Here is a 12,279-nt window from a genome sequence, read left to right as displayed (position 1 = left end):
TACAGGCTGACTTGGTAGCTGTAACACAGTTAGTGATGGGAATGTTCCTCTGTGTTACCACCAAGCAAAGTGTGTTTCACTCTCCAATGTCCAGAGAAAGCTGAGAAGGGCTTCTGAAACAGTAACTTCTGAAACAACCACAATCCTTGGCATATGAGTGAGAATATTCCCATGCAAAGTCTACCTGGGTACTTCACTTACAATAGCAGGAATCAAAAACAGAAATGGAAGACTTAAAGAGAATCTTTAATTTCCTCATGCCTGGTAGGTCTAAAAGTAATAAAGAAAAACAAAAAACAACAAACAACAACAACTAAAGCCCTCATCTTTCGTATCAAAGTTTTTAATCTATTTAATCTTTGTAGCCTGCCTGAATGCCACAGGAAATTAAGGTTTTTCACTCATGGGGCCATTTACTCAGCTCTTGATCTAGTGGCAGCAGTTCTGTGTCTCTGGTCTCAAAGAGGGAAAGTGATCCTACTCCAAGATCTAGCGGGGCTCATTGAGAGGGTTTTAAGCTAGGTTGGAATGGGGATGCAATGAGGCTTGCGGGGACAAAGCAAGCAGCTTGGGATTTTATACTAGATCCAATGGGGGAAAAGAGTCAAGTGCGGCAGGACAAAGAAAGGCTTGAAGTTGCTGTTATGGCAGGATAATGCAGAGAAAAACCTCTGAAGTGTATTGTAGGATCTTCTGGGCATTCCCCATAAGAGGTAATGTTGCAAACTTCCTGTCTGAAACCTTCTCATGTCCCTGTATGAAGCACTGGGGCAAAACTTCAGATTTCTTTTTTGAGGAAGGGCCCCTCTAGAAAGGTAGTGTGCTGGAAAGCCCAGCTGAAGTGCCTTTCACTAATGCACACAGCATGGGAAAGAAGCAGGACGACTTGGAAACCATGATGTGCTTGGAAAATTATTATCTGCTTGCTGGAAATGAGGTGAGACAATTCTTGTGACTGGCATACAGTGACTGAGGGTTACAGGCTCTTCAGAAGGAATAGACAAGGAAGCAGGGGAGGTGGAGATGCCCTATGAGTTAGGAAGTGGATAGGTTGCAAAGAGCTGCACCGGAGGAACAGCCATGGCCAGGGTGAGAGCTGGTGGGTTAAAATCAGGGATCGGTACAGTAAAGGGCATCTAGTGCTTGAGGTCTGCTACAGGCTCGGAGGGTTGAAGCTGGCAGGATGACACCAGAGCGTCTGGCCGGAGCAGGGAAGCCCCCAACCGCCCCGACGGCGCTTCCAGGCTGGCCGCAGAAGGCAGCGCCCCGAGCGGCAGCTCCCGGCATTAGGCCGCGGCCCCGCACGGCACAACGCTGGCTGGTACCGACGGGCGAGCGGAGCGGCTCCTCTCAGGCTCGGCCGACGGCCGGACCACGCCGCAGGCAGCGCCTGACGCTGCTGGACACCGCCCAGGCCGCACCGCGCCGCTCAGCACGAGGAGCTCCGTGCCCGGCACGGGCCGAGCAAACGCCGTGCCCGCAGCCTGCCCGGCCCTGCCGTGTGCCCGGCCCCCTCCCCAGCCCTGAGGCCCGGGCTGCGCCTCACCCCGCGGGGCACAGCCGTTCCAATGGGAGGGGACACGGGACGCCCGGGGCAGACCGACAAGTACCGAAAACGACACGAGGCGCTTTCTGGCTTTACTTTGACATTTTATTGTTCCGTTTTCTTTGCTTGTCGTCTTCGCCTGGTTCCTCGTCGCGCCTCTCTGCAGTCCTGACGGAGCACGTGGCACAGCCCTTCCCTCTTGGCGTCCGATGCATCTTCCTCTTCCCCCGGGCAACAGCTGCTTCTGTCGCTTCTGTGGCACCGCCTAGAGGCCGCAGGGAGCGCGGGGCCTTTCTCCGTCCTCCTGCTGTTGGCAGCGGCTCCTCAGAGCCCGCCGGTCCCGGCCCTGCCCTCTTGCTCGGGGCTCGCTCTGAGGCCGCACGGAGGTCGCTCGCGGCCGCCCGCCGCACTCCTCCCGTTGTCCTGGCGCAGCGGCTCGGGACGCCGGTGCCGGTCCTTCCCTTCTCCTCAGAGTTAGGGAAAGAAGAGGGGAGGGGTCTCGGGGCAGGAAGGGAAGGGGGGCAGGGAGCAGCAGCGGGGGCTCTCGGGCGGATGGTGGCTCCTCAACGCCCAGATGAAAAGCGAGAGCCCCTGGAGCGCCGTTCCTGGATGCGGCGACGTCGACGGGCGATCATGATGTTATAATGGATGCCCAGCCGTGATGGAGATGGATCCACCTCCATGGGTTCTTCCTCAGGAGGCAGGTCCACCTCCATCGGCTCCACGCCGACGTCGCCATCATTGGAGTCAATCTCCATGGGCTCCGGCTTGCTGCTGCTCTCCTGCAGGCGACGCCTCTTCACTGGAGGAGGATCCATTGTCCTCCTCCACAGCTCTCGCCAACACGGGAAGGGAATTCAAAAGTTGCTCCTGTCAGAGGGCACTCTGGCTCTGAAGGCGCAGGTCGAAGACAGTTCTGGGCTCTGGGTCCCCGTATTTATAGGGGTCCAGGAGGGAGGTGGCTCATGAGATCACAGAACTGTGGCACAGTGACCCCACAAATGTCCTATGACAACCAAACATCCCGCTGGATGGGGGGTGGGGCGACCGTGGCCCCAGCGTTGCCCTGGTGCCGCTCATGGGATTCCACAGGCCTCTGTGACATTTCATCCATGGCTCCAATAAAGATATGAACGTTCTATTAAATAACAGTGTTCTCACATGAAGCTAAACTGGGAGGAGCGTTGACTCCCTGGTATGGGGCAGCCCTGTGTCTTTGCACAGATCTGATGGATGAGGGGCTGGTGAGAAGTGCTGGGGAAAGGGATCTGCGGGTTCTGGTTGGCGGCACATTGAATCTGAGCAGGCTCTCAGCCCCACCACATCTGGGGCCTCCAGCTCCTTGCAGTCCCCTCCAGTGCCCCTCCCATGAGCAGGATTGTGTAAGGCACAACACCACGTTCAGGATGAACGCAGAAAAGCAGGAAACTCATCAGCCATGAGGACAACAGAAACCTTTGTGTCTGAGAACACTTCAAGTAACAGCCTCAGATGCTCACACTTGCCTTGTGTCTGCCAAAGTTTATTTGAGGCATCTCCTCACCAGAATAAAAACACTGCAGGCTGTCTTGGTAGCTGTAACACAGTTACTGATGGGATCATTCCTCGGTTTTACCGCCAAGCAAAGTGTGTTTCACTCTCCAATGAAACGTCCATGGAAAGCTGAGAAGGGCTTCTGAAACAGTAGCTTCTGAAACAACCACCATCTGTGGCAACAGAATGAGAACACTCCCATACAAAGTCTACCTGGGTAAACAGCAGATGGAATCAAAAAGAGAAAGACTTAAAGAGAATATTTAATTTCTTCATGCCTGGTAGGCCTAAAAATTACAAAGAAAAAAAGCAACCAACAACAAAAGCCCTCACCTTTTATCTCAAAAGTTTTAATCTATTTAATCTTTGTAGCCTGCCTGAATGCCACAGGAAATTTGGGTTTTTCAGTCATGGGGCCATTTACTCAGCACCCAGTCTAATGGCAGCAAGTGGGTGTCACTTGTCTCTAAGAGGGAAAGGGATCCTACTCCAAGAGCCAGAAGGGCTCACTAAGAGGGTTTTAAGCTAGGTTGGAATGGGACACCCGGGGCAGACCGACAAGTACCGAAAACGACACGAGGCGCTTTCTGGCTTTACTTTGACATTTTATTGTTCAGTTTTCTTTGCTTGTCGTCTTCGCCTGGTTCCTCGTCGCGCCTCTCTGCAGTCCTGACGGAGCACGTGGCACAGCCCTTCCCTCTTGGCGTCCGATGCATCTTCCGCTTCCCCCGGGCAACAGCTGCTTCTGTCGCTTCTGTGGCACCGCCTGGAGGCCGCAGGGAGCGCAGGGCCTTTCTCCGTCCTCCTGCTGTTGGCAGCGGCTCCTCAGAGCCCGCCGGTCCCGGCCCTGCCCTCTTGCTCGGGGCTCGCTCTGAGGCCGCACGGAGGTCGCTCGCGGCCGCCCGCCGCACTCCTCCCGTTGTCCTGGCGCAGCGGCTCGGGACGCCGGTGCCGGTGCCGGTCCTTCCCTTCTCCTCAGAGTTAGGGAAAGAAGAGGGGAGGGGTCTCGGGGCAGGAAGGGAAGAGGGGCAGGGAGCAGCAGCGGGGGCTCTCGGGCGGATGGTGGCTCCTCAACGCCCAGATGAAAAGCGAGAGCCCCTGGAGCGCCGTTCCTGGATGCGGCGACGTCGACGGGCGATCATGATGTTATAATGGATGCCCAGCCGTGATGGAGATGGATCCACCTCCATCGGTTCTTCCTCAGGAGGCAGGTCCACCTCCATCGGCTCCACGTCGACGTCGCTCTCCTTGGAGTCAATCTCCATGGGCTCCAGCTTGCTGCTGCTCTCCTCGAGGCGACGCCTCTTCACTGGAGGAGGATCCATCGTCCTCCTCCACAGCTCGCCACAGGTAGAAGGGAATTCGAAAGTTGCTCCTTCTGTCAGGACTCTGGCAGTCAAGGCGCAGGTCGAAGACGGACAGAGGTTCTGGGCTCTGGGTCCCCGTATTTATAGGGGTCCAGGAGGGCGGTGGCTCATGAGATCACAAAGCTGTGGCACAGTGACCCCACAAATGTCCCATGACAACCAAACATATCCGTTGGGTGGGGGGCGGCTGTGACCCCAGTGTTGCCCTGGTGCCGCTCGTTGGATTCCACAGGCCTCTGTGACATTTCATCCATGGCTCCAATAAAGATATGAACGTTCTATTAAATAAGTGTGCTCACGTGATGCTAAACTGGGAGGAGGGTTCTGGTTAGTGGCACATTGAATCTGAGCAGGCTCTCAGTCCCACCACTCTTCAGTCCCACCACAGCTGGGTCCCCTAGCTCCATGCTGTGGATGTGTGTACACCCACAGTGTGTGTCAGGCCTACAGCTGGACTGCACTGCCCCCACTTCTCAGGTTGCAGAGGTCTCTCCTCAAACCCAACAGTGAATGTCTCCTTGGTGTGTTGGCAGTTCTAAGGCTTATTTCAAACACATCTTTAAGGTCTGTTTTAATACCCTCATACATTGATTAGCCATAAGATCATAGAATCATAGAATCACAAGGTTGGGAAGGACCGACAAGATCATCTAGTCCAACTGTCTTCCCTTTACCATACCAACAGAAATCCACTAAACCATATCTCCAGCTCCCTATCCAGATGCTTCTTGAACACTGCCAGGGATGGCGACTCCACCACCTCCCTGGGCAGGCTATTCCAGTGCCTGACCACTCTCTGAGAGAAAAAGTTCCTTCTTATGTCCAGTCTAAACCTCATCTGATACAACTTGTGGCCATCTCCTCAGGTCCTGTTTGTTGCCTGGCAGAAGAGACCAAGCCCCTCCTCATCACAGCCTCCCTTCAAGAAGTTGTAGAGTGCAATGAGGTCTCCCCTGAGCCTCCTCTTCTCCAGGCTAAACAATCCCAGCTCTCTGAGCTGCTCCTTATAAGACTTGTGCTCCAGACCCCTCACAAGTTTTGTTGCCCTTCTCTGGACACGTTATGAGGCCTCGAAGTCTTTCTTGTAGTGAGGAGCCCAAAACTGAACACAGTATTCGAGATGCAGCCTCACCAGAGCTGAGTACAGAGGGATGATTACCTCTCTGCTACTTATACAGGCCAGAATGCTGTTGGCTTTCTTGGCCACCTTGGCACACTGTCAGCTCATGTTCAACTGAGCATCGACCAACACCCCCAGGTCCCTTTCCTCTTTACAGTCATCCAGCCACTCAGCCCCAGGCCTATAGCGCTGCATGAGGTTATTGTGGCTTAAGTGCAGGACCCAGCACTTGGCCTTGTTGAACCTCATCCCATTCACCTCAGCCCAGCGATTCAGCCTATCCAGATCCCTCTGGAGGGCCTCCTTATCCTCAGGCAGATCAACATCACCTCCCAACTTGGTGTCATCTGCAAATTTCATTCCCTCATCCAGGTCATCAGTGCAGATGTTAAACAAAAGGGTCCTAGAACCGACCCCTGGGGGACACTACTTGTAACATGTCGCCAGCCAGACTTAACTGCATTAACAACTACCCACTGCCATCGGATTAGACTGATGCACTGATGTCACAGAAACAAGGTAGGATCTACCACCAGTTCTGTGTTTTTGTTGCTCATTTTTCATGCTTTAATTGAAACAAAAATACTCGGATTTGTTGCTTAGGTGTATTAATTCTATTACATACAAAAGTCACATCACCTCCAACCACTCATTCCACAGCCAAGTAGAGATCAGGCTGAGGACAGCAGCCCCTAATCAGTCTTCCCATCCTCCAGGTGCAAAACCCCAGCACCAGGCCCCAAGGACCTCACAGGCCCTCCGATGCACCCCCTGCAGTCCCAGTGCAGCCACCCAGAGGATGCCAGGCCCTCTCCTCCACACCCCTCTCCTTTGGCATCAGGGCAGAAGAGATGACACCTTCTCACACCCCAGGCCCAGAGGTCAGGATGGCAAAGGACAGTCCAGACAACTGCAGAAACTCCACTGGTTTTAATGACTGTGCTTCCCTTGGCTGCCTGTGTGATGCCACTGTGCTTTGCTCCCCCTCTGCTGCTGTAGGCACCGGGATGGCTCCACCCCAGGCAGCTGCAGGGTCTTGAGAACTCCCTGCCCTGACCAGACCTTCTGGCTACATTCTTGCCCCTGCCTCCCAGAAATGGCCACAGGCCCAACTGCCAGCCGCCATGTTTGGGCCAGCCGGTGGCACTCAGAAGCCTGTCGCCATGGCCACCGAACAGCCCTCAACCGCAGTCCCTGAGCTGACCCAGCAGGAGACGCTGCTCTCTCCTGCTCTGCAAGAGAAAACTTCCACTTTTTGTTACTTCTCACTGCTGTCTGTCGGCCTCAAACATCACAGGGGCCTGACAATCCTGTAAGTTTACCCTTAGCCAGGAGGAAGAGCCCAGCTCAGAGCCATCCCTTGGGCTCCATTTCCTGGTAATCCTCCTCTTGACAGCCAAGGCTCTCATGAGCTCATTCTTCCTGTTTCCATCCATAATCACTCCCCAGGGGGGATCAGAGGAATAAAAAGAAGTCACAGATGCAGCTGGTACCATGGGGAACCAGACTTTGATTCGGATAGGAAGAAGTTCTGAACTTCAGCAGGAAGATCCAGTCCAGATGCTTTGTTTAGACTGTTCTTTCAAGACTGGACTATCAACTCCATTTTCAGCCAACATAAATGCACTCTCTGCAAGTTTTCAAATGGAATGTAGAGAGTTTTGATCGTTCAACTCAACTTTCTGATCATTTCTCTTTAGCAGACCTTTATAAGCCCCATCTGACCAGATGGGTCAGTTATGCCACAATGTCTTTGCTGCTCCTTTTTATATTTTAACTGAGTATTGTTGCTTATACACATTAATTATAGTACATACAAAGGCTGCTCTGAAAGTAGTGCTTCCTACTTTATTATATCAGCTCACAGCATCAAAGGTGGATGTTGGTGGTATGGCAGAAGAGGCTGAACTTTCTTGCAATGTTTCATTACATTTTGTTGCCATATCACAGATGGCAGCAGAGGGGCAGTCTGAGTACATGATTCTTCCGGACGTTAGCAGGTCTATGATGAAACTCATGTTAGAAAGATCAAAATAGAGAAAGAACGAGGGAGAAAGAGAGAGAGAAAAAAAGAGAGAGAATGAAAGCAAGAGAGAGAGAAGGAGACAGAGAGAAGAACACCAAATTATCTGTTTCATTCTTTAAGCTACGTGCAAATCTATTCAGATATTTTTTTGTCCTACGCCATTAAATCGAAGGTAAGAGATGAGTTATCACTAAAGCATCGTTTGCTTTTAAAACACAGTAGCATTATTGTATTCTACTTTGACACGTGTTGTGATTTCAAGAATATAGTGTGACATTTTTCAACAAGTTAATACAATATTAGTATCTAAGGTATGCCCTCTCTTAAACATAATTTTTCACAGTCATTTTTTCCCCTCTAAAATGCAATTCATACTGTAACACCTGTCTGCAGTCTACAGCTACATCTATTTTTCAAAGCCAGGTTTGCAGGTTCTAGCAATGAGACAGGCAAGAAAATGTTTTCACTGCAGCAGCTGCAGAAATATTGTTTGTTGCTCGCTTTCACTCTGAATTTCCACAAAGATTACTTTTCAGCAGCTACGCTTTGAGAAAAGTTAATGGATTCTTTTGTTTATTTGTCAGAATCCTCTACCAGCTCAGGTGAGGCCTTTGTGACTTTTTTGCTGTTCTCCACATCCTTGGAGCTGTGTCATGTGGCCTCACACACTGGAGTGCACGGTGTGGGCAGTGCAAGGAAGGAGCTGAGTTCAGATACACAAAGCCAGGTGGATCTGCTCAGCATCCTTCATACTTGACTTCACTGCAGTACCCTTGGCTGGCCAGGAAGAGTGAATTATAATGCTTATAATGTACACTGACATATTTATGTGGTTATAACTAAAAAATGATATTTGTCAATCAGTCTCCATCTGCCCTTAAACTCACATGTCCCAGACACCCAGACAGAAGATGTTTTAAGTATCATCTACTGGCACTTCCTTTCCATGAGCTTCTTGTGCTGAGCCCCACTTCAATGTCTGCCTCCAGAAACTGAACTTGCTTGGGGCAATCTATCCAATTAGAGATTTAAGTCAATTAGGATAACTGACAGAAGGATTGTGTCTAGCATGCATTTAATTATAAATGCAAACACTCAGCTGGAATAAATACCTGCCTCATAAGAACTCGTTGAGGCTTAATTAGTTAACGTTTGTGAAAAGAAAAAGAACAAAGCGCTGTACCAGCACTAAGTGCTCTTCTTGCCACTCCCACTTGCTGAGGCTTCAAAGTTGGACATAGCAAAGGCGAAGTGGAAGGATTTCAAGGAGAGGTGACCCTGTGGCAATGCTTCTGCAGACCACAGGTGCAGGAGTGAGAGAACAAGCTGACGTCAGACTTTGCTCTAAAAAAAGTCTCTGCTCTTCAGCAAATGTAGCCATGAAGTTTTCCGTGTGCCTCTGCAGGATGGGAGCAGCTCCTGAGCTCTCATCCAGACCTCCACCACAGCCCTTTTCCCTGCTCCTGAGCTGCCATGGGATAAGTCCCATCTGGAGGCCAGCTAGCTCCATGTAGGACAGCCTTTGCTGACTGCACAGCTCCAGATGGCCAGAACTGCTCTCCAGTCAATACTAACATTGCTCCAGGGAAGGAATTAAGGTTGCTCTGCTTTTACAAACAGCCTATTGCAAAGCCATTTACTGAGGCAACAAGGTGCTACTATCTTATTAATAATCAGGAGCTAAGTTCATTAAGGCTTGTGAGGATACCCAGAACTACCATTACAGTTACTACAAGCAAGGTAGGAAAGCTTCCTGTTAACAAAAGATATCCACACACCTCAGCAACACAGAGTCTCTTTTTTTCATACAAAGTAGCATGTATAAAATGAGAGGCATCTTGGTATCAAATCTGAATTCTATTTTGCAAGTGATGCTCAGCACTAAAAAAGTCACATCTAAAAACTAGCAACACTACATAAAAATAAAAAAAAATGCTTTTTTCAGAGCACACAGAACACAAATGTGGCAATGGGTGTGTGTGAACTGGGAAGATTTTAGTTTGGAACTCATAAAATCTAAGAAAATAAATCTCTTCCAAGCTTGCCCTTCCTCTACCAGTTCATCTGACACTGGGAATAAGTTGAAAGGCAGCAAATCTAGATTCCTGATGATTTACCTTGCTGGAATTAAGCTGCTGAATTCTTGGCTATCTTTCCAGAATCCCTGATATGGGATCTGTCCAAAAGCTCACCTGGCATTTCCTCCTGATAAAAGCTGATCTGTTACTGGTCCAAACTGCACTGGTCTCATCAGTGGTTCATGAAAACAATGATCAAATGACACTTATTGTTAGTTCAATTTGAGTAAGGTAATCTTCTTTCTGATACATGGAGAGGTAGAAATAACAGTGGCAAACTGTGTGACTCCAGCAGCAGCTCCATGTATACTACAGAAGAGTATACACATCACAGCATTGATATCATGAACACAAAGTCGCACTTGTTAGAGAAGCTGGTGACCCCAGAAGCCTCAGGGGAATACTTAGCACCCTGCAGAAAAACAATAAATAGTCACACACAACTAGAGCTCAAAAGTTTCCACTATTGTATCACAGAATCACAGAGTCACAGAATTATCAAGGTTGGAAAAGACCTAGAAGATCATCTAGTCCAACCATTACTAATACTTCCAGGATATCAGGTATATCAGTTCCAACCCAGTGAAATCTCAGAAATCTTTTAATTTCAGTGTATATATTTTTGGAGATGTTTGTGATGGAATTTTTGCTGATGGCAACTACATAGATTTCTATGGTAGTAAACTTGGGTCCTGTCTTAAAATCTTAAATAAATAAATAAATAGATAGATAGATAAAAGATTAACAACCAGCAGGAGATGCTTTAAATGAAGAGTGGGATTTCCAAAGCTCATTGTTGCAGAAGCAGAAAGCTTATCAATAGCAGAAATCTTACCACTGTTATCACAGTGATCAGCTGAACCCTTTCATGGTAGTTTCTAAGTTCTTACCCTCGGAATTTCACTATAAGAGAAATATAGGATCATTTGCAACCTGCTTGGCAATTAGAGAATTGACTGTTTTTTCCTGGACATTAAGAGCTTTAGCTGCATTATCAAGTTTTCCTTGTATTTCCTGAACCCCTTCTGCAGGTGAACTATGCACCCTCAACACAGTTTCTGAAATATTCTCATTTTACAACCTTATCAGACATCTGCCAAATTTATGTGAGGATACATCTGCCAGGAGGAGTTTATTCCCGTTACATTCTGGCACCCAGCTCTATCTGTGCCTTGAACATTAACTGTGTGAGTTATGAAAGCATTTAAGTATCATAACTTCCATAAAACCCTTCTGCGTCTGAATAATTGCTCCACTATTTACATGGCAGAGCAGTTGTGGTTTTATTTCTTTTCAGGGACTCTGCTCCGGTGCCATTGTTAGGGAGCAACCATGCAGGTGGAGGACATGAGCAGTTGCTATAGCATCTGCTTCCAATCAGCCACCCCCAGGGCACACTGAGCTCACTGGTTTGGTTTTTTTTTCCATTCACATTCTTATTTTCTTGGGGCTACTTTACACTCTCTATTTTATTGTTGTTGTTGAAGTATATTGAAATAACACACTGGAATATGTGCCGGCCTTTATCCAAACAGCCTTAAATGCTCACATTTTTAAGGGTGCAGCATTAAACTTCCATTTTAGACGCTGGTCAGTAATAACTTTCAGTCACCCATCAGTCACCACATGAACATTGTATTTGTCAGTAAGCTTTTAGCAAAGCTGAAATGCATAAAATGTATCTGAGCCATTTAGTTCCATCCTTGCACTACGGGTAAGCTTGTACATTGAAGCATTACAATATCATTAAAACAATCAACACTGCAAGATGTTTAGTTGCAAACGTCCAGCACGATTGAATGGCGCTTTCTGAAAAGTCGATAATAGGATTTGCTAAACAACTCACCATAGCAGTTAATAATTGTATGCTTCCATTTTCTGGAACAATTGCCATCACTGTGATCTTTGTCACTATACATTTTTGGTAATGTTTTATGCTTATTTTCTGTAAGAAAGGCAGATTTACAGTACGATGGCAGTCACTGAAATCTAGAAAACATTACCAACACAGCAATAACAACATAGAAATAACCTTATGTATATGGTGCACTCCATTTTTCCAGTGCTTAGAAGGAACTTATTCAATCCTATGCTCCTCATTCAGTACAGCATTCTCCAAGCGTTTCTGAAAGTTGTTGCAGCACTTCTCTCTAGCAATGCACTGCATGGCTCTGCATTTCCAGCAGGCAAATAAATGCTCCCATTGCTTGGATTGCTGGCATGCTTACTACAGGAATACTTTTCACATTTCTCTCCATTTCTAGTTGTTTCAGTCCTTCACTTTCCACACTCAGAAAACAAAAGTTACTTGCAGTAACAGTTTAGGGTTATGAACTTTACTTTTCCATTTTTCTAATGTCTACGCTATCTCACCTCAAAAGACAGAGTTCTGCAGGAATACAACACCTACCTATAAAGCAAGGCACAGTGTGAATCAGCAGATTGGATGATACAGGGGATCGTCTTTTTTGAACAAATAGCACGTACCTGTGACAACACTAATGGCTCATTTCAATAAAATATTGCCAGACTCTGACTTCAGCTATTATTAACATGGGAAACACTCCTAACAGCAATGCATTAAGTCAGTTTTAATTAGCCCCCTATAT

This window comes from Coturnix japonica, chromosome 2, assembly GCF_054131305.1.
Source record: "Coturnix japonica strain WE chromosome 2, WE-NBRP24, whole genome shotgun sequence".
In the NCBI taxonomy this organism is placed as follows: Eukaryota; Metazoa; Chordata; class Aves; order Galliformes; family Phasianidae; genus Coturnix; species Coturnix japonica.
The sequence above is the reverse complement of the archived record's forward strand: the minus strand, read 5'-3'. Positions refer to the sequence as shown.